The 23,861-nt window shown below is 54.6% G+C and overlaps 1 protein-coding gene across 6 annotated transcripts in view; it reads left to right on the forward strand.

Moving 5' to 3' along the window:
- Positions 1-10,963: 10,963 nt before the first annotated feature.
- The window catches only part of KMT5B (lysine methyltransferase 5B), a 40,458-nt gene continuing 27,560 nt past the window's right edge, over positions 10,964-23,861 (forward strand). Inside the window, exons 1-3 of one of the 6 annotated variants that reach the window (XM_075545260.1) lie at positions 11,512-11,672; positions 19,447-19,615; positions 20,398-20,629. The gene's annotated coding sequence lies outside the window, so the exon portion shown is untranslated. Of the gene's footprint in view, positions 11,362-11,511; positions 11,673-19,446; positions 19,616-20,397; positions 20,630-23,861 lie in introns of those variants that run through there. The other 5 variants (XM_075545259.1, XM_075545258.1, XM_075545256.1 and 2 more) reach the window with 5 other exon arrangements.

The following is a 23,861-nucleotide window of genomic DNA, read 5'->3' on the forward strand; positions in this document are numbered from 1 at the left end:
CTACTGCGTGCACACCCCTAGCCCATCCCCTTCCTGTCATGCTTATGCCTAGTGTACATGCCCTCCCTGTGATGAGTATGCCCATTGTACTGCCCCTTCCTGTGACGTGTGGTGACCTGTAATCACGCCCTCCCAAGTAAAGATAAGCCTTGGTTATCAATAAAGCTCTCTCCCCTGCCGTGCGTGGAATGGCTGGTATGATCATGGCCATCCAAGAGGTGAGCATGCTGCCATGAAATGTGTCTGACTTCTTTATTTTACTCTCTCCTATTATCCTCTATGACTTTATTATAATCTTTCCATATCTCAAGCATACAATTGCGCTTACTGAACCCGTGATTAGTTGTGGGGGGCTGGCCTTGTCCCCACACATACGGAAGGCTGCAGTCCTTGATCTTCACCAGCAGGTGCTTCAAGACCTTGTCCCTTTCAGTGAGCCAGGCGGTGTCCTCTGCAGATTTCAGGCTATTGGTAAGCCTTCCTCCAATCCTGGTGCCTCGTTCTTCTTCATTTCGTCCTGCTTCTTAGATCATCTGCTCAGCCCACAGATTGCAGTATAGGGTGAGAAGATACTCCCCTGACACACACCCTTCCTGACTATAAACCATGCAGCGGTCGCTTGCTCTGTTCACACCTCTTGGTCCACGTAGAGGTTCTGCGTGGGCACCGTGAAGAGCTGCGAAGCAGCCATTGTGCTCCCTGTGATCTCTGGTGACTGTTTCATTCCTTTATTTTGCCCCACGCAGTCCAAAGCCTTTGTATTGTCCCTAAATTGCACAAGTACATATCTTTCTGGAAGTCTCGGCTTTCAGCCCAGAGCCTCATGATGTCCTGGAGGATGTTGCATGTGGGACATCGCTGCTGACGTCCGATAGACCTGCCCCATAGGGCGTTTTCATTTTCGTTTCGCCCGTCGTTGCTGAGAACACACAGGGCAAAGGATACGGCGGTTCAGCAGCCTGCACACGAACAAGTTTGTGGCATGGTTGGCATTCCTCCAGTCGTGCAGCCAGCCAGCCAGCCATTCGTACACTTCTTCTTCCACTTGCTCCTCCCCCGTGGGCAAAAACTCACCGCCCACTAGGGTTCCCAGCTAATCTTTCAAACGACTGCGGTCAGGGAAACCCCACAGAGAGAGCTCTTACAAGGGCACAAAGCTCAAGGCAGACTCTTACTAGTTACACGAAACTGGGGTTTGGTTTTTAAGAAGACTTCAGGGGAGACTTTTGGCTTAAGGTGTAAAGATGAACTCAGGGCAGCGGGTGTCAGGGGTTTGTTAAGTCTTCATGGCTGCGGCACGTCTGGAGTCCACGAGAACTGGGAATTCTGTCTTGCATCATCTCCCTTTCGATCAAGGTGCCCGGATAGACACCTTGACTGGAACATTGAATGACGGTCCCCGGGCCCTAGAGTTATCTAGGCTGTCATCTTCTTGTGAGCAGATCAGCAAGTCTCTCTCCACGGAGCCACTGGGCGGACTTGAATCACTGCCTTTGTGTTAGCAGCCGAGTGCTTCACTACTGTACCACCCAGGCTCCCAGAGAACCCCTTCATCTTCTACTTATCCCTATAGCAATGCTGGAAGGCTAGGAGTATCCTTCATCCATACACTCATCGTTCATTCAACCAATGTACAAGTCTGTTGAGCGAGCCCCTCCGGCAGTGCTCCAGGAGTGCTGGCGGGGTAGTGGGTTCCACAGTGCGAGGTCAACCATGTGCCAGCCACCCCAAGAAAGGACAGGGCAGCGGGGGGAGGGGGGGGGCTCTGTGCTCTCGTATAGACGGACAGCCGCAGAAACCCATCGGGGCAGTTCTACTCTGTCCCTACAGGGTGCTGACAAATTGGATTGGACCCGATGGCCGTGAGAGTGTATTTCCACAAGACCCTAGTTGCTGTTTCAGATGCTGAGCTCCAGACAGCGACAAGACCACCAAAGCTCCGACCCTGGAGGGAGAGAGGCCAATTGCCATGAGGCATAAGGAAGAGGTCTAGGATGCTGGCCCATCCTGAGAGAGGGTGTTAGGATGTGTCCGAGAGGGATGTGAAGAGCACTGTGAGTGGAGAATGCAGGGACCTACGCCACGAGGTGAAAGGGATGTGCTCACTTTCAGGGGGAGTGGGTCTCGCTCGTGCGCGTGTGTGTCCCACTTCTCACCGCGAGGAAAACGCAACTCCTCCCAGGGGACCAGCAAGCAACAGACGGAGGGAAGAGCGCGGTTGCGAGCGTTTCACTCTTCTCGGCTCATCATCGATGCCCGTGGACGCCTCCGTCAAGCCATCAAAACACAACAAGAACCAAGCAGATCTGCTGCACGACACCTACCTCTTCAGAGTGCTCTGAGGACTGAGGTGTGTCTGACTGAAGCCTTGAGACTTTGAATCACCTCGGAGGCCTGCCCAGGCAGGGCGATGGCTAAGGAAGACGGGAGAAAAGCGGGTGCGGTTGAAGGACAGTTATTGGTGGAGAATACTCAATACAGCGGGGACAAGCAGAAGAGTGACCAAATCTGTCTTGTACAGCCAGAGAGGCAAGACCTCATTTCATTGCCTTTGGCCACGTGATCGGGAGGGGGGGCGGGTGGTGGTGGTGGGGGTCTGTCCCCGGAGAAGGGCTCGTGAAAAAGAGGAGGAGCTTCAACAAGATGCATCAACATGATGGAACAAAGGGCTCGAACGGAGCAATTGTGAGGATGGCAGAGGACCCGGCAATGTTTCATTCTGTTGCACACAAGTTGAAAGTGACTTACTAATACTTAACAAGAACAACATATTGAAATGCCTGTTTCATACCTACCACTCACCACCTGTCTGTCAGTGTATCCTACGGGGGTGGTGGCTGGTGTCACTGGTATTTCAAATCCCACCAGGGTCACCATGGTGGAAAGGTCTCAGAGGAGGATCCAGGTTGACAAAGACTAGGAAGAAAGGCCTGGCAATCTTGTTCTGCCAGGTAGCCAAGGAGAAGCCTCTGAATCACAAGTGTTGTCTGGTGGAAAGCTGGCGAGAGGAGTTCCCCCAGAAGGAAGATACTCATTATGGACTCTGATAGGCCAATGATCGTGAAGATGCCCTGGGACCAGGAGATGTTTCATTCCATGGGGCAGGAGGTTGTCATGAGTCAGAAGCCACTTGATGACAACCCACGATAAAACTGAAGACAGAAGCCATGGTGTTGCAGGCTCGAAGGTGAAGTCCAGGTGGGACCAAGGTCCTCCGGGCGTGATCTGAGTCTCAATGGGTGGGGAGCCTCTGCAAACCTGTACCTTTCTACAGTGGAGGGAAGGGCGTGGGCAGGGGCTGCATCATTTGCCCAACATCTCGGGCCTGATAAGCAGTGGAGCAAGGATCCAAACCCTGCCTCTGTTGGTTGCTGGCTGCTCCACAGACTTGCTGCTGGGTGTGTGTGTCCCTGAGTGTGTTATGCGGTCTCTCAGAATCTCAGGACACTGACATCCCCAGGGAGTGTACGATGGAGGGGCAATTGGAAGGCACTGGGAACTGGGTCCCGCAAAAGAGGTATGCTGTCATCCTAGTCCCCTATCCCCACTCACTCCGTACCTGTGAAGGCCACCTTGTTTGAAATAGTGTCTTTGAGGATGTCAATCAATAGACATGAATTCCTTGAGTGGGGTGGACTCTAGGCCCATCCGGATGGTGTCCTTATGAGAAGACACAGCAAGAGACAGGTAGAAGGACCTCACCATGTGACCTCACCACGTGACGGTGCACTACAAGGCAAGGAGCACCAGGAAGCACCAGGATTTGGAAGAGACAGGAAAGACTGCCCTGCCACCTTTGACTTCGCACTCCTAGCCTCCAGGCCTCCAAGTCGGTGGGTGGATCATTCTGATCCGCTTTGAGCTGCTTTGTCCCCAGAAGAAGGCAAGGGTGGTGCAGGGAACCCCTCTGAGAACACCGGCCAGTGCCCATCTGGCTCATCAGGACTGTCTGGGCATGCCCTTGTCCCCCAAGGGTTTCAGACACCTGCTCTGGATGGACCGGACCGGTCATCTTCTGGGCATGAGGAGGGGGCTTGGGGATATGGCTGTGCAAATACCAATGTGTCGCTTTACAGCTCGTGGCAGGCTGCAGCGGCCTCCTGAGCCAGCCCCCGGTGGCCACTGTGTCCTCAAAGCCCAGCCCAGCCCTTTGCCAGATGCTGGGAGAGCCTGCCATTAGGAGGGAAGCTGGGTAGCACTGGGGGTGGGGTGGGGGTGGCCAGACTTGGATCCTGGAGGGGTCCCTGGTGGCCTGCTGGGGAGAGCCAGGAGACTCTGGCCAGCCTGGCTTCCTGGGTCAGCTGGGGCTGGCGCTGCAGGCCGGGCCTCACCCACTTCCGGGGCTGGTGGGGCTCTCTTTAGAATTGTTCAATTCTCAGTCTGGGCTGGGTCAGTCCCTCCTCTGCGGCTCAGTGCTTCCACCTTGGGACACGCATTGTTTCCTGTTGTCAGTGCCAGCAGCTCCTGTCACACGGGGTCTGAGCAGGTGCTTGGCCACCCTGCTTCCTGCACCCATCCCCCTGTCCAGCTGGCTCTGTCCCAGACTGCGCCCTCTGCCCGGCTCAGCCTTTGTCTCTCTGGGCCAGGAAGCCACTGCCAGAGGCCCCAAACCTGCCCACTACTCCAATGAGGCCCTCACCCTCAACTCCGCCAGGAGCCTTGTATCCTCCTGGAGTGGGGCTCTCAGCTGAGTCTGGGAGAGAAGGCAGGGCAGGGGTGGGGGAGTGGACCCAGCCTGGAGAGCCTATGAGGAGGCTGTGCCTCTCCTGCTGGGCTGTGGTTGCAGCCTGGTCTGGAACTCAGCTTCCATAACCCAGCTGGCACTAGGTCCAGCCTCGGAGTCTGAGGGCTTCGCACAGCTGGGGGCTCCTGGGAAGTCCCACGGTGTTAGGTAGAGTTGGGCAGCTTAGAGTGGGAGTGCCCCGGAGCTGGGTTCTGGGAAGGGCTGCCTAGGCGTGGCTGAGCAAGCACCCAGCAACCACGGATGACAGGTGACGTGTCCCTGCGTGCTCGCCTCTGGTGGACACCCCGGTGGGGAGGGTGGTGTTTCAGCGGTGCCATCTGAGAATCTGAAGTCTCTCTCCCTGCCATTCGGTGGATCCCACCTCATAACAACTCTGCAGGACAGTGCAGATCTGCTCCTGTGAGTTTCCATATGGGAGTCAAAAGCCTGTCTTTCTTCCGAGGAGAGCTTGGTGTTTTTGAATCATTGACCTTGCAGCTAGCAGTCGGACTTGTAACCACTGTCCCACCAGGGATGTGGAGGAAATAGTCTGAATTGGAAAGTAGATAGAGCAAAACAATCATTGGTCACTGTGTCTATGCAGAGGGTCAGAGTTTGCCCAATTCCCAGGCCACCAAGGTTCTTAAGTGAAATATCAGGAATCAGAGAATTGCTTGGGGGTGGGGGTTGGGGGAGGCAAGGCACCGTATTCCCTGCCCCAGTGGGTCTCTGAAGGGAAGGGCTGGGTGCCAGGTGGGGGTGGGGAGCAGAAGTAGTGGGAGGAGCCTAGGGCTTGAAAATCCAGATCTGCTGCCACCTCAGCTAGCCACCGGCCCTCAGAGATCACTGCCTCTGCTTCCCTTCTGACATGGTAAGGTTAGAAGCATCATGTTCCAACATCAGTGGGAAGAGAAAAAGAGACACACACACCATACAGATGTGGGAATCCAGGGAAGTCCTTGTGATCACCTCTTCTGTTAGAAATTAAATACACACACACACACACACCTGCATGTTCGTGCCGTACATCTTTTCCTGTTCTTTTTGAAAAACATTTTTTATTGTGGATTTGGTGAAGGTTTACAGAGCAGGCAGATCATAGTATTTCATTCAGCAGTTCATCCACATTCTGACTCAACTCATCCATTGCTGTCCCCTCAACGGGCCATCTCCAACATCCTCCCTGTGTCTCCCGTTTCCATGCTTCTTTCCAACCCTCTGAGCTCTGCTGTTGGGTACATGCTGCCCTTCAGACCTCAAACGGCTGTTTGTTCTAATGCAGAGGTGAGTTCAGTGTCAGTCCTGCAGGGTAAGGGCCTGAGTCTTTGGGGAGAGGGGTGTCTTACCAGTCTCTATCTGACCAATAAGCCTGGTTTCATGATTTTTAATCCCGTTTCACAGTTTCTCCCAATCTCTCCTGGACTGTTCAGTGTGCTCCTATTCAGAGCTGTTAGTGGTGGGAGCCAGGCACCACCTAGTTCTTCTTGTCTCAGAATTGTGGAGACGGATGTTTTTTGGTGGTCTATTAATCTACTGGGTTATTTGCGTCCATGTGTCTTTCTGTGCTCCAGGTAGCGAGAAACCAAAATTTATTAGCGCTGTAAGTGGCTGCTCACTGTAAGTCTGTGCACCTTAACCTCTGTGCCTTCTTTACAAACCCACTTGAGAATGGCTTGCCTTTGTTCTGTTGCTGAGGTGGGATTAGCATGGGACATGTTGATCGGCGATCTCTTGTGAGATCCAGTCAGGTCAGACCCAGGTTGTTAAGTGCTGTCGCGTCTGCTTCAACTCACAGCGACCCCATGTGCAGTAGCGAAACACTGCCCAGTCCTGCACCATCCTCACAATTGTTCCTGTGTTTGAGCCCACTGTTCCGGCTGCTTTCTCAACCCATCTTGTCGAGGGCCTTCCTCGTTTTCGTTGTCCCGCTACTTTGAAAGGCAGGATGTCCTTCTCCAGGGACGGGTCTCTCCTGACAACAAGCCCAAAGTACTTGAGACAAAGTCTTGCCATCCTTGCCTCTCAGGAGCACCGTGGCCATACTTCCTCCGAGACAGACTTGATTGTTCTTGTGATGGTCTGCGAGCCCTCCTTGCATCGTGGTCACGTGTTGGGCTGTGAACGGAAAGGTCAACAGTCAGAAACCAGCAGCCACTCCTCGGGAGAAAGGAGGGGCTTCACGCCCATAGTCCATGCAGGACTTCGTTTGCTCTGGGTTAGAACCAACTCCCTGACACCTGCCAGCAACAACGCTCTCTAACGTGTTACAGCCTCGGGAACTCACGGGGCAGTTCTACCCTGTCTTAGGGTCGCTGTGAGTTGGCATCAACGGGTGGCAGTGGGTTGGTTTGGCTTTGGCAGTGCGTGGTGCTTTCAATATTCTCTGCCAGCTCCGTGACTCAAACGCACGGATTCTTCGTCGGTCGTCTTCGTCAATGCCCGGCCTTCGCGTACGTATGAAGCAATGGGAAAGACCCTGGCTTGGGTCAAGCGCACCTCCGTCCTCACAGTCAGAGCCTTGCTTTCCAATGCTTTGAAGAGGTCTTGCGCAGCAGGCCATTACACGTATCCCATGTCATGGGTCGTTTGATCGCTTGACCACTTCCATGAGCACTGATTGTGGGTCCTTGAAAGACGAAATCCTTGACAACTTCAATCTTTTATTCGTTTTATTAGAGTACAGTTATGAGGATTTGAGTTTAAGTTGGAATCGTACTGAAGGCTGACATCTCGGGTCTTCACCAGCAAGTGCCTCCAGTCCGTGAGGTGGGGCATTTTGAGACGGCGTTCTTCTTCACGGGTCCAGCTTCTCTGATGCCTGCATCAGCATACAGGTGAGGCAAACCTGATTCCTGATTCCAAACCAGGCAGGTCTCCCTTGTTCTGTTCGCACAGCTGCCTCTTGATCTGTGGACAGGTTCTGAATGTGCACAACGAAGTGTTGTGGTATCCCCAGTCTTCTCAAGATGACCCATAGTGTTTTATGATCCAGAGTCGAATGGCTTGGCAGAGTCCCGAGGCCTGGTGCTCTTGTGGCTTATGCATGGCCTGCTAACTGCAAGGTCAGTGGTTTGAAACCACCAGCAGCTCTGTGGGAGAAAGATGAAGCTTTTTTTTTTTTTTTAAACTTTAGATGAGGCTTTCTAATGCCATAACGATTTACTCTCAGGAACCCCCGGGGGAGTTCTGCTCAGTTCTCTGGGATCACTGTGAAGTGGAATCCACGAGAAGGCAGTGAGTTTGTACTGGCTCCTGTCCCGGAAGCTGAACCCCCTGACCCTCGGACACTCCAGGGCCCACCTCCGGACACTCCTTACCCACTCCTTTTCCTTACTCCACCACTCCACTCCCCACCTCTCCCCTCAGGCCTCAAGCTTCTTAGGGGACGGTGCCTGGTCTCCCTAAACCAAGCAGGATGCGGCTGTGCTCTGCGTCTGGGCTCAGCTTCTCTGCTTACCCAGAACACCTCCTGCCGTGGAGACAACTCCGACACACAGCGGTCGGATGGGTTCGCTTAGGGCTGCCCCATGAGGCTTCCCAGATCCTATGTCTTTACGGAAGCAGCCAAACACCACACCAAATATAACCGAAAATCCCAACTCCCCGACATCCGGTCTGTGCCCTCACGGCAGCCCTCCAGGATGGGGTAGAACTGCCCCTGTGGGCTCCTGAGATGGGCCCTAATGTGCCCCCTCACTTACTCATTACAACGCCCTGGAAGGTGAGGCCCCTGCTAGGGGGGTTTGTGGGTGGGGGATCCGAGACTCAGGAAGGTTAGGTGACTTCAAAGACAGCTCATCAGGGCGTGGCCCAGAGCACCGAGCTGGTCCTCAGAAGGCGGCAGATGTCAAACAAACAAGACATGTGTCAAGGCCTCCAAGGGAAGCCTGGTGGTGAAGCACTCGGCCGCTACCCAGAAGGTCAGTGGTTCAAACCCACCAGCCACTTCTTTCAGAGCCCACCATGTCCGGTCTGGAGGCGCCCTGGTGGGGGCCAGCTGCAAGGCCAGCCATTTAAAACTTCTAGCTGCCGCTGGAGAGAAAGGTGAGGCTTTCCACTCCCGTAAACAGTGACTGTCTCGAGCCCACAGGGGCAGTTCTACCCTGTCCTGGAGGGCTGCTGTGAGTGGGCACGGACCGGATGTCGGGGAGTTGGAATTTTCGGTTATATTTGGTGTGGTGTTTGGCTGCTTCCATAAAGACATAGGATCTGGGAAGCCTCATGGGGCAGCCCTAAGCGAACCCATCTGACCTCTGTGAGTCGGAGTTGTCTCCACGGCAGGAGGTGTTCTGGGTAAGCAGAGAAGCTGAGCACAGACGCGCCCTGCCTTAAGTGGATGTTCCATTCATGTCGACCCCACGTGACAGAGTGGAACTGCCTCAGAAGGCCTCCCAGGCTGTCATTCCAAAACACTTAATTATACTCAAGAGGAGCCCGCACCCAGAACCGAGAGGCAGTCATTTGAACAGAACAGGGGGATACTTTGTGGTTGAAATCAGGAAACCTGTGCGCCAGGCTTGTCCGCTTTCACCAGGCTTATGCTGTCTGCAGGCTGAGCCGAGTCCACGGAGCCGGATTGCAGGACCGAGACCCGGCGTCAAGATTGGGGGAAGGCTCATTAACAGCCTGAGACAGGCAGGTGACACCACCCAAAGGCAGCTTCACAGCACTTAATGAGGAAGATGTTTAAAAAAAATACCGCCTTCCGTCCGTATGAATTACACTTGGAGAGAAAAATTCTCACAACAGAGAAAAACTTAAAAAAAAAAAAAGCAACACGATAGAAACGGAGAGAACATGCACTTTGTCAAAGGATTTCATTCTACTGGGATCCGAGCGCAAGGCCCACGGAAGCAGTTCAGTCACCCCTGGATGGATTGCTGGGGGTAACCCAAAAGATCCCTGCCTGTGTAGGGATGAAACGCAAACCACCCCTGACCCAACCCTGGTACTTCCAATCATCTCATTTGGGAAAGCTGAGCAGTGAGTAAGGAAGAGTGGAGCAGAACTGATGAACTTGGATCACGGTGTGGGCAAAGAACATCGACGATAGTGTCTGTGGGCTGCCGGAGGAACAAACGAATCCGTCCTCCGGGAAGAGGTACAGCCACAATGTTCCTTGCAGGCGGAGATGGCACGACTTTGACATAACTTTGGACAGGTGATCAGGAGAGACTGAGACCCAGAGAAAGCCCTGACCCTTGGTAAAGCAGAAGTCAACAGGAAAGAGGGCGATGCTTAAGAAGACAAATTGTTTCAGCAGCTGCTACAGTGAGCTCAAATGTAACCATTGTGAGGATGGTGCAGGACTGCGTAGGGTTTCACACAGGGGCTCTGAGAATTGGGGCTCAAAGGCACCAGGTCTTTCCCCTGCAGAGGGGCCGGTATCTTGCCCAGGGTGCTACTCTAGTGGGCCCCTCGGGTATACGGTACTGGCTGCATAGAGGTGCCCAGTAGGGTGTATTGGTTACGAGTTGGGCTGCTAACTGCAAGGTCAGCAGTTCAAAGCTACGCACCCACTCAGTGGGAGAAAGATGAGACTTCCTAATCCTCTGCAGAGTGAGTGACCGTGTCAGATCCCCCCCACCCACCTGGGGCAGTTCTACCCCGCCCTATAGGGTCGCCGGGACGGGGTGAGTTGATGGCGGCTAGTTTGGCTTTTGCTTTCACGGGATAGTAACTTTGCAGTCTTTTTAAGACTCAGCCTGCGGGGGGCCTCACTGTGCCCCCGGGCGGGTGAAGGCCTGAGCCTCGGGAGGAAGGGGCTGCATCCTCCGCGATCATGTCCTGTCCAGCTCAGGGTCCCAAGGCGCCGGGCACACAGTAGGCGCTCAGCGAAGGGTGGCTGCCGCTCGGGCTCCAGTGGCCCGCCTCCCTCCCCCACTGTCCGTGTGGCAACGCTCGGCTGCCCACACGGTCTGGAAGGGTGTAGCCGCTCCCAACGACACCCATTCCCACAACAAAGAAACGCGTCTTCATGGGGTCACCTCCCCCCACGCGCAGCCAGGAGGCGCCGCGCTAAGGACGCCAGCCTGCTCCCCGACTCGGGCCGAGACCCCACCGGGAGCTGCCTCCCTGGGAGGTGCCGGTGCGCGCCGAGCCCCGGGTCGGGCCGGTGGGCCCTCAGGGACCGGGCGTCGCGCGAGGCCGACCCGGACCTAGGTGGCGCCCACGGGCGCGCGTCGCCTCCTCGGGCCGCGATTTAAAGGGCAGCGAGGGGCGGAGGGATCCCGCTCGCCACAGACGCTGGCCTCGGATCCCTCCGCCGGGTGAGGCGACGGCGGCGACACGGCCGTTTGCTCCAGCGGCTTCTTGTCCCTCCGCCGTCGAGATCGCCCGGCGGGGGACTCCTTCCCTCTTCGCCGGGCGGGGGGCGCCGGGCCGAGGCCGGGCCGCGGCCGGCGTGGTGTCCCTCCGCCGTCGGGGCCGCGGACTCCTTTTCGTATCCCTCCACGCGCCCGGGCGGCGTCCGGGTGGCTCACCGGGGGCGGCGACGCGGCGGCGGGTGCGGCGGACGCTCCGGGGCTATGAGGTGAGGACGCCCCGACCGGAGCGGTACCGCGCGGCGCGACGACCAGGCCGCAGAGCCCCGAGGCCAGCAGCTGCGCTCCGGCCCCGCGGCGGCGCGCGAGGCGAAGGTGAGCGGCGGGCGAGCCGACGGGCCGGCGGGGATGCCCGGCGAAGGCGGGCGGGGGGCGCCGCGGTAGCGGCGGCGGGTGGGGGCGGGGGCCGCGGCGGGGACTTCTTTTCAGATCGCGGAGGGAGCGGGCGGTGCTGCGTCCGCGGCCGCCATCTTGGATTTTACTCTCCATTTTTCTGGGGAATTATTTTTTGGTGATTAATTCGCCGGGGGGACGGGGACGCGGCGCCCGGCGGCGCGGGGCCCCATCGCAGCGGCGGGGCGCTCGGGCCTCGGCCGCGCCTGGCGGAGAGCCGGGCGGCGCGGGCGGTGAGTCGGGGGAGGGGCGCGGCGGGCCGGGCGGCGGGCCGGGGGCGAGCGGCGGGGCCGGGGCGGCGGGCCGGGCGGCGTGCGGAGCCGGGCGCCGGCGGGGGCGCGGGCCCGGCGGCAGGGGGAGAGACGGCGTCCGCGCCGGGGGGCGGGCGGCGCGGGCCGGGCCTCCCCCTGCCGGCCGGCCGGGGGGCGGCGGGCGCGGGCCTGCAGTGGTGGCCGCGGCCGGAAGGGAGCGGTAGCGGCCGGCGGGCCGCGCGGGGCCGGGCCGGCGGCCGCACGCGGGGCGCCGCGCGGCGCTCGCGATTGGGGGACTCTGTTTTCCCTCTGCTCCAATGGGCGGCCGGGCGCGGGCTCGCCCAATCTGCGCCCGCCACCGCCGCCCGAATTCGCTCCGGAGCCGGCGCCCAGCGCGCTCGCCTTTGACAGGGGGCTGCGTCCCACCCGGCGGCTGCGCCCCGGAGGCCCTGCCAGCAATCCAGGGTCCTGGACGATCCGGGTCGCCCCTTGCAGGGCTCTGTCCAGAGAGCAGGTGTCCCATTGTCAACGCCCGCCTTGGCGGCGGGAGGGGGGCGCGCACTTTTCCAGGGTCACCCGGACCCGGCGTCCTGGAAAGAGCTCAGAAGAAAAGTCAGTCTCGAGTTGGGGATCCCTTCACCCTGTCGCGGGGTGAATCCCGTTGAATGGCGGAAGTTGGGAAGGAATGCGGGGAGGTGGAAGGTGTTCTTGGAAGTTCTTTCAGAAAACAAACAAGCCTGCCAGGCGAACTGCTTGCTGGCGCAGGGAAGTGGCTTGTCATCTGGCCGTAGCTACCGCTGCTAAGGCTGCAGCGTGGGATGCTCGGTCAGGCAGTGTCCGTGGGAACTTTGTCCCTGTAATGTAGCGAAAGTCATCCGGGCGGGGACCTGCAGGTTATTTTTCGTGAATTGACTGCCTGGTTTGGAGGGTGTTGGAACTCAGGCGCCGAGTTACTCCCTGGAGATACAAGTTTACTTTGCAGGAGTGGAGTGACCCTGTCCCTGCTGGGACTCACTGTTGTCCAAGGGTAAAGTCCCCCCTGGCGTTCGCCAGCATCTGTGTAAGCATACCTTCTTACCCAAGCATGCTCACTTGCCCAAACTCTAGGCCCCCAGGCCAGGCACCTTTCGGTCTCGTGCCTTTGGACACCCTTCCTCTAACACATGCTCACCCTTCAGGAAGGGTCAGAGAGCTTATCATGCGAGGATGGGGGCATCCTTTATGTGCATGGGCCCACTGACTGTCTCTCTCACACAGACACGCATGTGTGTGCACTGTCCAGGCACACCAGTACAAAGTGCAAACCCTGGCCGGCTTCTGGAGCACCAACCCCCCCCCCCCACACACACACAGACACACATTGTGTCAGGCTTGGTGGGTCCCTCCCCCATGCTCGCTACATTCTCGTGGCGGCTTTCTCCCCCCGCTGAGTGGTGCCTGCCTGTTTGTTGACCCTAAAGACGCAAGCTCGTTCCTTGCTGTTTCGTTGCTTCCCACTATGTGGAACAGGAGACACCCCTCTGCCCCACCGCTTCTTCAGGACAAACTTCTCTTTTTTCATTATAAACTTGTAATAGTTCTTCAGGCAGTAAGCTTTTTATTTGTACTTGGCTGTCAAGGAAACAGTGGGCTGCTCACCATAAGGTCGGCGGTTCAAACCCACCAGCTGCTCATTGTTTGCTCCCAGAAAGATGTCCAGCTCAGGGATTCCACATATAGGGTCACTGTGAGTCAGAATGGACCCAATGGCCATGGGTTTGGTTTGGGGTTTTAGTGTTACTGAGAAACATTGCTCTTGTTTATAAACAAAAATAATCCACTTTAGTCTGGAACTGGCTGTATCACAGCAAGTTTGTGGAAGACTGGTTTTTGGAGACGTGTGGATGGGGGCTGGTTCTTGCTCTGTCCCCTGTGAAACCAAGCTCTCATTGTCAGATGGTGCCCAGGGCCCTCTTAACTATTGTTATCGCTGCCTCCTGTCCCCTGAGCCCAGTTCACAGCCCTGAGGGAAGTGTGTATCTTGAGCTGTGGGTGTGTTAGTCCTTTGAGCCCAGAAAAGGTGTGTGTATGTGCTGTGGTTCACATTTTGCCTCAAGTGCCATTTGTGGGTCTCTGGGATCAATCAGTGGCAGTGGCCGGCAAAATGAGTGTGGTATCTGCAGAGCTCTCTGTCCCAGGAATGCTTTCCCACAACTCAGAGAGCGGGTCCTTTCAGAGAAGCCCCTTATGTCACACTTGTACATCCCCTCACCCCTGAGCCAAGCCACACGGGCTTCCAGCCACCTTAACAAGCCCAGGCTGCCTCTGCGGCCCAGAGCGGTCCATGGATTCCAGCCCCAGCCTGTGTCTTGCTGCTGAGCACTTTACCACCATGCACCCTCCGCTGCATCAGTGGTTCCTTTCAGAACGCTAAACTCACTGTCAACTCATAATGACCTTACAGGACAAGGTAGAACTGCTCCTGTGAGTTTCCAAGACTGTAATTCTTTACTCGGAGCGGCTGGTGTTGAGAACTATAGACCTTGCTTAACCAATATGCCACCAGGGCTCCTCAGTGGCTCCTTGATGCGTGTGACCCCATGACAAAGGAGCACCATTGTAGGGGACCTCAGGGTGCTCTGCTTTCAGTTCAGATCTCTGTAGTAGAAATCTGTTTTGTGAATAAGCTGTAAGGATATTTTTTCCTCTCCAAGTGTTTTCGTTAATGTTTATTTTGGGGAAGGAGAGTGTCATTCACCTTCCTGTTGCTGCCCTGTCTTACTGTGGACAGTGGTTTCATTGCTGTCCAAAGTCAAGATGAAGCCCACAGGCTTGCCCACTTAGACCCAGCTAGCTGCTGGTTGGTCGGTTTGGAGCCCCAGGGCATTTCCAACCTGGGTACAGTGATGTGGGACGTCATTGCTTCCAGGAACTTGCTGCCCACTTTGAAATCAGAAAACCTGCTTGCAGCGTAAGCTTGCGCTGAGGGTAGGCCCTGGTGAGTTTACATGTGCGCCCGCAGCCATGTCTGGCTCTCCAGCTAAGGGGCCTCATTGTGGGGGATAATCCTCATCTTGGGCACCCTCCATGGACCCACAGCTTGGAGAGGACCCTGGAGGAGTTTGTCTTCCCTGCCTCTGGCTGGGCAGAGCACTTGCTGCGGAGGGCAGCTAGGAGTGAACCCTGGGCAGTAGGTGATGTGGTGGTTTGGTGTCATTGAGTTGATTTTCCACTTACAGCCACTCTGTAGGACAGCGTAGAGTTGCCCTTGGGGGGGGGGGGCGTTCTAAGCTTGGGTAGGGCTGACAACTACAAGGTTGGTGGTTCAAACCCACCAGCTGCTTCTCAAGAGAAAGACAGGGCTTTCTGCTCCTAGAGATTTTACAGCCTTAGAAAGTCTGTACAGGGCTGCCATGTTGGAATTGACGTGATGGTTTGGCCTTGACAAGGGCAGCTCTCCTTGTGTGTGTGTCTGTATGTTTGTGTGTCTCTCTTAAGAGTAGCTGGATGGTTTCAAACCATCAACCTTGCAGTTTGCAGTCAAGTGCTTGTAAATTATAAGTCTTATCCATTGTGAGACCGAATGAGTTGGAGTCGACTTGATGGCAGTGAGGTTTTTGGTTTGGGGCTGGGTGAGGGTTGACTGGAGGACCTGGAGCTACTCCGCTGTTTGTGTGGCAATGACCATTCCCTCAGGTCACTGCCACACTTCCTTGTTGACCCTTAGTGCCACCCTATTGTAGAGATGGCAGTCAACGACATGAAACAAAATACACTCAGTTGAACAGAGAACGGGTGCACTTTGTAAACCTTCACCCAATTCACAATAAGTTTAAAAATAAAGGCATGCCTCCCTGCTCCCTCAGGCCTACAGTGACAGTCTTAGGCTCCCCCTGGGACAAGTCTCCCTGCTCCTGTTGAGGGGGACAGTAGCAGCAGTGGCCACAGCTGCCTTCTTTCCTGACTCCCTCACTGTTAGAGAGCTCACTTCTATACCAGGGGCTTTCAAAAGGTCATGGGAGATGGAATGAAAAGATAGTAGGTTTAACGTGAATTTGCTGAAACCCCTTTGTATTTAACACTAGGTGTACAGACATTTCTTAGATACCTGTCTCCACTGGTCAAGCAGGACATGTAATTGTATGATGCCAACTTAGCTGCATGGCATTTGAGAAGTGCTTGCATTGCAGTATGGCAAGGGTCTCTAGGGCCAGTCAGTATGACAGTCTCCGCTGCACTGCTGGTTGGTCTTCACATTTCACGTGGACTCTAAGAACTTTTTTCCCCCTAAGAACTTTTTGACTGCTTTTACATTTCTGAAGTAATGTTTCATGAATGAAACGGATTTACTGGGGTTAATACTCCATTTACATTCATGTCAAATTGATGCGCATATATAGATTGGTGTACCATACAGAGAATTTTGAGAAAGCTTAGAAGAAAATAAATTTGGATATATATTTGTCTTGCTAAATAGATAAAAGTCAGCATAAACAGTGGGAGATGAAAGTAATCTGTTTCTACAGTTTTCATTGAGGAGATGGAAGTGTGTCAGAATGGCGTGTCCAGTGAAAACTAGTGCTAAGGTAGTTTCCCCTCTATTGTTTTGGAAATGTTAGTAACTTGATGGTAAGCCTTGCGGTCTGTTCATGGATATAGCTTTGGTGGCCCCGGAGCGTGTTTTTAAAATAGTGTGGAACCCGCCCTGCCTCTGCCTCAAGGGAAGCAACCTCACCCTCATCCTACTTGGCCTACAGGCTGAAACCACACCTGTACTCAGGACCCTGCATTCCCCGAAAATTGGTGCTTCCGAGCGCCCTCTAGTGTTGCCTGGTTGCGGCCAACTCCAGCACCACGAACAGTGCCTGGTGTGCCCTGGGCGGACACGGGCTCTGCTTGGCAGCTGAGTCTGGAGTGGCTTGTCCCGGTGTATGGTCCCCTCTTGGAGGGGAAGTTAGGTCACAGAAAACCTTTGATATATAGGAGGGGGGCTTTAAAATAATTGGGAACATTTAACTTTCTTTTCATTCCGTTTTCCTGTGAACTTTCTGAAACTGCCTGGTATTTACAGCAAGAAAAGCAACCCACTCTTAAAGAAGCACTGTCTGTGCTAAGGAGTGGCGGGGAGAAGAGGGAGGAGGGGCCTGCCCTTGACCTGTGGGTCCCTCCACCATCCAATCTTAGGTCTCCTCCCACGTGGCCTAGCTCTGCTGTGAGAGAGTTTGTCGTTGCATGTGGCTGCCTAATAGAAGGCAGGGGTAACACTGTCTAGGTCAGGCCAGCTCTTCGAGCACTGGCTGGGTGGTGGCAGACTGGGGGCCAGGCGTTGCCCAAGTGTGTGTGGAGGTAGAAAGGGCTCCCGTCGCCTACAGCCTGGTGGTGAGAGTCCGAGTGGCTTTGTGGCTTTTGTCTGAAGAAGATTAATCGCCAGCTCTAGCTCCCAAGCCACTGTGCCTCCAACACTGGCTGCTTGGTGGTGACTGGTGACACTGCTCAGCACCCTTCTCTGGCACCCTCCTTCTCTTGTGCACCCTCCCACCTCAGACGAAGCAGCTACGCTTCCTCCTCTCTTCTTTCCTGCAGACCTGTTTCCCTTTTCTCCCAAACTCGGCTGGCATAATGGCCATCTTTTTCTTTTAGCCTTTTCACTGTGAAATGATAGGAGGCCTGGTGGCATAGTGGTTAAGCTGTGATCCTCAAGGTCAGCAGTTCGAAACTACCAGCCACTCTGTAGGAGAGAGAAACAGGGCTCCCATAAAGAGTTTACACCTCGGAAACCCACAGGGGCAGCTCTCCCTGCCCTATAGGGTCACCATGGGTTGGCATTGACTCGAAGGCAGTGAGTTTTTTATCGTGAACTGGGTGAGGGTTTATAGAGCAGTCAGTCCATTGGCTTTACATTCAACAGTTGGCACACACTTTCTGGTCTCATTCCCTGCAGTCCCCTCAGTGTACCGTCACTGTGGTCCTGCCAGTCTGGCCATCACCCACCCCCAGAGTGTCATGCCACCTTCCTGCTGCTGCCCTTCACCACCTTCTCTGATCTGGACCTAGTCTTGCTAAGTCGCTGTCATCCCACGTGCTGCCCCAACCAGAGTCTCACCCACCACCAGGCTCCTTGCTAGAGTGCAGCTGAGGACACCATACACACACACACACACACACACACATTTACTAACAGAGGGTTGTAGGAAGTACAAGAGTGCTTGTTCGTGACAAGAAGCAACCCTTGTCTTACTGAATACAACACAGTCTAAATCTGCCACAAAGTCCCAGCCCCTCTGAATATTGGTGTGTGTGGTGTAAGACCTGCAGCTGTCGAGGGTGCTGACTTGTAGTGACCTGTAGGACCTAGTGGAACTGTTTTAAGGGTTTTCATACTCTTGGTCTTTTAGGGAACAGACAACCTCCTCATATATCCTGAGAAGCAGCTGATGGGTTTGAACCATGACCTTACAAGTAGCAGCCCAGTACCTAAACCCCCCAAACTGCTGCACCTGGGCTTCTTAGCTCACATGGCTCCCAGAAAGCACCTTCCTCTTCCTCGGCTGCGGGGCCAGCAGCCTGCTCAGCTCTGTGGGGTTCAGTAGCCACCCACCTGCCCTATTCAATTTCTTAGAGTTGGTGAATCTTTTTTTTAAATCGTTTTATTAGGGGCTCATACAACTCATCACAATCCATACATCCATCAATTGTGTAAAGCACATCTGTATATTCATTGCCCTCATCATTCTCAAAACTTTTGCTCTCCACTTAAGCCCCTGACATCAGCTCATTTTCCCCCTCCCTCCCCACTACCCCTCTGTCATGAGCCCTTGATAATTTATCAATTATTATTTTGTCATATCTTGCCCTGTCCGATGTCTCCCTGCACCCACTTTTCTGTTGTGAATCTTTTTTTTTTTTTGAGTAAGATGATTTACCACTCCCCTACCCCCCCACCTCCAACTTGTAGGGCTAGGTAGGATGAGCAAGGGGTGGGACATTTTGGCCTGAAAGTCTGGCACAGCTGGCCCACTGTTCCTGCCTTGTCACTGTAAGAGGTGGCACTTTCTGCTCTTCACTCTCTTAGTGGTTACGCCGCCCTGGCCTGTTACTTAGCATGTCCTTACCTGACCTGACCTCAGCAGTCCCCCGGCCTACTCTGTACCTGCTCTGTTGCCGAAGTATTTCTGGCACTCGTCCTGCCCTTGATATCCTTACGCCACTGCCTCTGTCTTCACCCACGGGCTGCAAGTTGCAGTGCCTTCCCTGTCAGCGCAACCCTTTGCCCACACACCTGCCCGAGACTGCCCCGCAGGGGCAGAGCTTCCCTTGGCTAGCTGGAAGGGAGAAGCTTGCTTCACAGCGGCAGAATGATGGACAGTAGGGGCTGTGCTTGCGGGATCTGGGCACTAGGTGGCATTTGCATGTAAAATCATGGGTCTCACCTGTAGCACCCTTGATTTTGTTTACAGACATAAGGAGGTAGCGCATGGACATGATCTTTCAGTGGCCAACTCAGCTAACACTTTTACCTTGGGAATCCCTTCTGAGAGTTGGCGGTAGGCCCTCTTCTATCAAACTCTGCATTGTCACACATACTGCACGTTGATGAGTTTACCAAGCCATTGTCAGCTGGATTCTGACACACACACACACACACACACACACACACACACACACCACCCCCACCCCTGTTGGCCCAATAGGACAGAGTGGAACGGCCCATCAGCATTTGTTCCCAAGAAATCGCCCAACAAGCTGACCGCCCTGCCTTTCTTCTTCCTGGGAGCAGCACGTCTGTAACTGAGGAGCTGTCCATAGCTTGGAACTGCCATCGCCTCTACTGAGCGCTTTAAGCACTGCAACACCAGGGTCCATTGCATGGACCTGAGGAGCTGTGACATCCTTCCTGTCCTCAGGCGATTGATTAGAGAGTTCTTACTTGCCCAGTGGCCAGATAGGTAAGTATAGCAAAGGGATTGGATCCTGCCTGGCCTGAAAATGTTTCGTTGCATTGTATTGTTTCTGTTTTCATGTTGACCAGAAAAGGGGCTTTTCTCCATCTTAGAGAAGTGGTTCCCTCCAACCCCCCTTGTGGCCTCCCCAGGGAGATAGATCTTGGTGGGCTGTGCTGTGGGCCGGATCTCAGGGTCACCAGCCTTTACTGGCCATTGACATAGCGGTCGAGACACCTTTTTAAAGGTGGTGTCCGTTCCTTTTCCTGGCGGTCACTGTGCCTGTGACATCGGATAGACCTCACACATCTGCTCTGGCTTGCTCGTCCTGGCCTTGCTCCTCAAGATGAGGGTGTTCAGGTCTGGGTGGCTGGACAGTAGGAGCTCTGTGTAGGTGAAGGAAGGCTGTGAATTCAGAGAGAGACACATCCCCATGGCTTTTCTGCCTGCCCAGCAGAGCCCCCAGCTGCTCACCTGGAGTTCATTGCTGGGGACAGTACAAAGGGTTCCAAAAGTAGGTGACCTTGGAGGTCATGGGGTCAGGCCAGTTAGGATCCTGTGGGCATCAGGAAGGTGAATTCTGCACACCCAGAAATTTAGTGGGCTATTGGGTTTGTTATTGCCTGTGGCTTCTGCACATGGAACAGGCATGCACAGGCTGCCCTGAAGAGGCTGGGCAGCATCCGTTGCCAAGCAAGCCTCGTTGGGGCCAACACCGCTCTGAGTGTGCTGGTCCCTGACCAGTGGCTGCGTTTCAGTTTGCTTGTCTCATTTCTGTGCTTTTCCAGCTGTTTGTTTTGAGTTTAGCTCTGACACCTATAACTTGTTAGAGTCCCATCACACTGGGCGTCTGCGCCTCTGATTGGTGAAGACTTGGAGATCTCGGGGCCGTGGAGTGGCGCAGCAGTGAAATGCTTAGCAGTGCAAACTCACCAATTGCTCTGTGGGAGAACGCTATGACCGTGGCTTCTGTAAAGATGACAGCCTCGGGAACACTGCGGGACAGCCCTGCTCTGTAACGTAAGTGTGTTTGAGTCACGCAGCAATGATTTGTGCAGTCTGTCAGTGCCTTGTTCTCCTTTCTTAGCTCTGAGAGGCCTGCTGGCCTTGAAATGGTGGGCCAGAGGAAGCTGCGTCCCAGTGGGCCAAGCGCTCGCTGTTGGTTCTGTTGAATCGTTTCTTGCCCAGTTGTAGCCTAAGCACTTGGAGCACCTCTGCTGGGCTTTTCTGAATGAAAAGTTCTAGAAGGCCAGAGGCAGAGCATGCTTTGTTTTTAATGTGTGCGAGCTTTCCCCTTTCTCCCTACCGAGTCTAGTGTCCTGGCCACGGCCACACTCCAACCATCTGCAGACCAACCAGCCTGTGAGCTGGTCCTTGGCAATGTCCAGTTATTATCTTGATGCTGAAATACTGAGTGCGCCTTCAGAACCAGGGTTTACTATTTCTGACAGCTTCAGACATAGAAAGAACAGTAACCTAAAGACGTCATGTGGAAAGGGCTTGGAACCTGAGTTGTTGGATTGGGTTAGCACCATTGGCTCAGAAGGAACTTACTGTCTGTAATCCCCGGGATGTGGAGGATGGGAAGGTGCTGACGGTGACTGGATGCAGGGGGAGATGAGCATACTGCCCATCAAGTCTGTGAACCCACTCAGTACTTCCTCAGGGAAGTGTTCAGAGTACTGCGAGAAGCCCTGGTGGCACAGTGGTTACACATTGGGCTGCTAACCATAGTTTAGCAGTTCAAATCCACCAGCAGCTCCTCAGAAGAAAGAGAGGCTTTCTAGTCCTGTAAAGAATTAGAGTCTCAGAAACCACAGGACATTTTTGCCCTGCCTTATAAGGTCCCTGTGAGTCACGCTTTTGACTGACGAGTGGTTTCAGGGTGTGATGACATGTTTTCTCTTTAAACACTCCACTGACAACTCATTATTCAAACAGCACTGGGCATGAGGGGCATCGTCAGGCTCTGCTGCCCTCCCTGATGGCCTGGATCAGGCCAGCCTGGAGCCAAGCAGGCCTAGGGGAATGCGGCTGCCCACCTCCCAACATGCCCCCACACAGCTGGTCTCCCCACAAAATGAGAGGGCACACCCCTTCCCAGACAGCCCGTCAGTATATTCAGTCTACGTTACTCCCCACCTGAGAATTGCCTACTGGATTCTTTTTTTTTTAACAATTTATTAGGGCTGATACAATTCTTTTCACAGTTCATACATATACATACATCAACTGTATAAAGCACATCTGTACAGTCTTTGCCCTAATCATTTTTTTCTCTTTTCTTCTTTTACATTTTATTAGGGACTCCAACAACTCTTACCACAATCCATACATATACATACATCAATTGTATAAAGCACATCCATACATTCCCTGCCCCAATCATTCTCAAGGCATTTGCTCTCCACTTCCTACTGGATTCTTTTAAGAAGAAATTTCGCAAAGATGCAGGCATGCTGCTCTTGACTTCCCTGTAACTGACCTCTCTGATGCCCCTTACAGACAGTCGCTGTCATGTGAGACTGCTGCCACTGGTGGGAGAACCTTAGTCCTGATGGTTGCGTTTGTTGTCACCATCTGCCCCTAAGCAGTGTATCACCCCCCCACCCCCATCTGTCCCATGAGCCATATTTCCAGGCAGTCTGGCTGTCCTACCTACACACGCTTGCATCTCTGTGAGAAGCTGGGCAGCCCGGCCTATCCTGGGTCTGGTGGTGGTAGTTGGAAGCTGCTGCCCAGTCTGGTTGCAACTCTGTGTAGAGAACTCCATTGGCTTTCCAAGGCTGTGACCTTCAGGAAGCAGATTGCCAGGTCTTACTACTCAGGTGCTCTGCTCCATTTGCCCTGCAGTCTTCGGGGCTTCACCTTGTGTCTCACATGGATGCCCACCTGTGGGTTTAGACTTAAAGAGGTCTTCCCCTGGGTGCACCTGGACCCTCTGCACCAGGCCGCTGGTCTCCGGGAGGACACTCTCTTTTGGTTGTCCAATTGCCTTTCACAAACTAAGCCCCTTCTGTTGGGTCAGTTCCCACTGAAGCCCTTTTGAGGGTGGCCATGACTGAGCCCTGGGTCCACTCGCTAAGGTTAGTGGCTACAGTTCAGACAAGGCCGAGGTTTGTTCTCGTGTGGATACTGGCCCTGGAGTTCAGTGGCTAGTCCTGGAGTTAGGACTGTAGTCCCAAAGGTTCTCATTGCCAACAGAGTGCTGGGGGATGGTTTTTCTGCAGACAGCAGGCAGGCCAGGTAAGTGGCGTGGCCAGGCCAGACAACCTGTCTTGTCGTGTGTTTTCTTCCCACGTCTCTCCAGGGGCACTCTGGGTGGGACTTAAGGAGCCCATTGCTGTTGGAGGCCTGTTGAGGAGTTAGGCTTCACAAACTCTTCAGTCATTCTCCAACCTTGTGTGAGGTCTCGGCAGTCCCGGGGTTGTCTCACCTGTATTCTCAGGAGCCACAGGTGGGGTGGCGGCAGCAGCTCGGATAACTGCCACGCTGGTCCTTTGTCATCTCCTCAGGCCTGCTCACCCTCAGGTGTGTTGCCTGCTGTGTCGCCTGCAGGTACCTCTCAGTCGCATGGAAGGGTCTGGTTTCAGGTGCCAGAGCTCCTCCATGTTCTCCATCGTTGGAGCAGCCCCGCCATGCTACACGCTGTGCTCAGGACAGGTGTTGCCACAGAGATGAGACTGGGTCCTTGGATTTGGGGTGTCTACAGTTATTCCCGGGCCCAGAAGGCTGTCTAACTGGCTTCCTAGAGGGCCTCTCCCTGGCCATGGCAGTGAGCTCAGGGAAGGCTTCCTGGAGGACGGGGCACTGGAAGAAAGGGCCCAGCAGAATCAGCTGGATGAAAATGATGGCATTATGCCAGACCTTGGCTTAACATCCAAGCGCGATTCACCGTCACATATTCCTGGTAGTCCAAATAAACGAACCGACCAACTCACTGCCGTCCAGCCGGTGCGGATGCGGAGGCGCCCTGTGGGGCAGAGTGGGCCGGCCCCAGGGGCTCTGAGGCTGTCGGTCTTGGTGGAAGCAGACCTCCACAGCTCTCTGCCATGGGGCAGCTCGAACCTTTCAGTTAGCAGCCCAGTGCTCAACTAACTGCATCACTAGGGCTCCTCACATAAATAGGGTCCTGAATTAATTGTGGATGAAAGTTGATGGTTTGGTCTGGTTTGCTGCTGGTGATCACAGTCTTCAGTGCATGGTGACAGCTGGGTGCCACCTGAGTGTCACCAGGAGCAGTAGCAGTGGT

The sequence above is a fragment of the Tenrec ecaudatus genome, chromosome 4 (genome assembly GCF_050624435.1).
Source record: "Tenrec ecaudatus isolate mTenEca1 chromosome 4, mTenEca1.hap1, whole genome shotgun sequence".
Classification (NCBI taxonomy): Eukaryota; Metazoa; Chordata; class Mammalia; order Afrosoricida; family Tenrecidae; genus Tenrec; species Tenrec ecaudatus.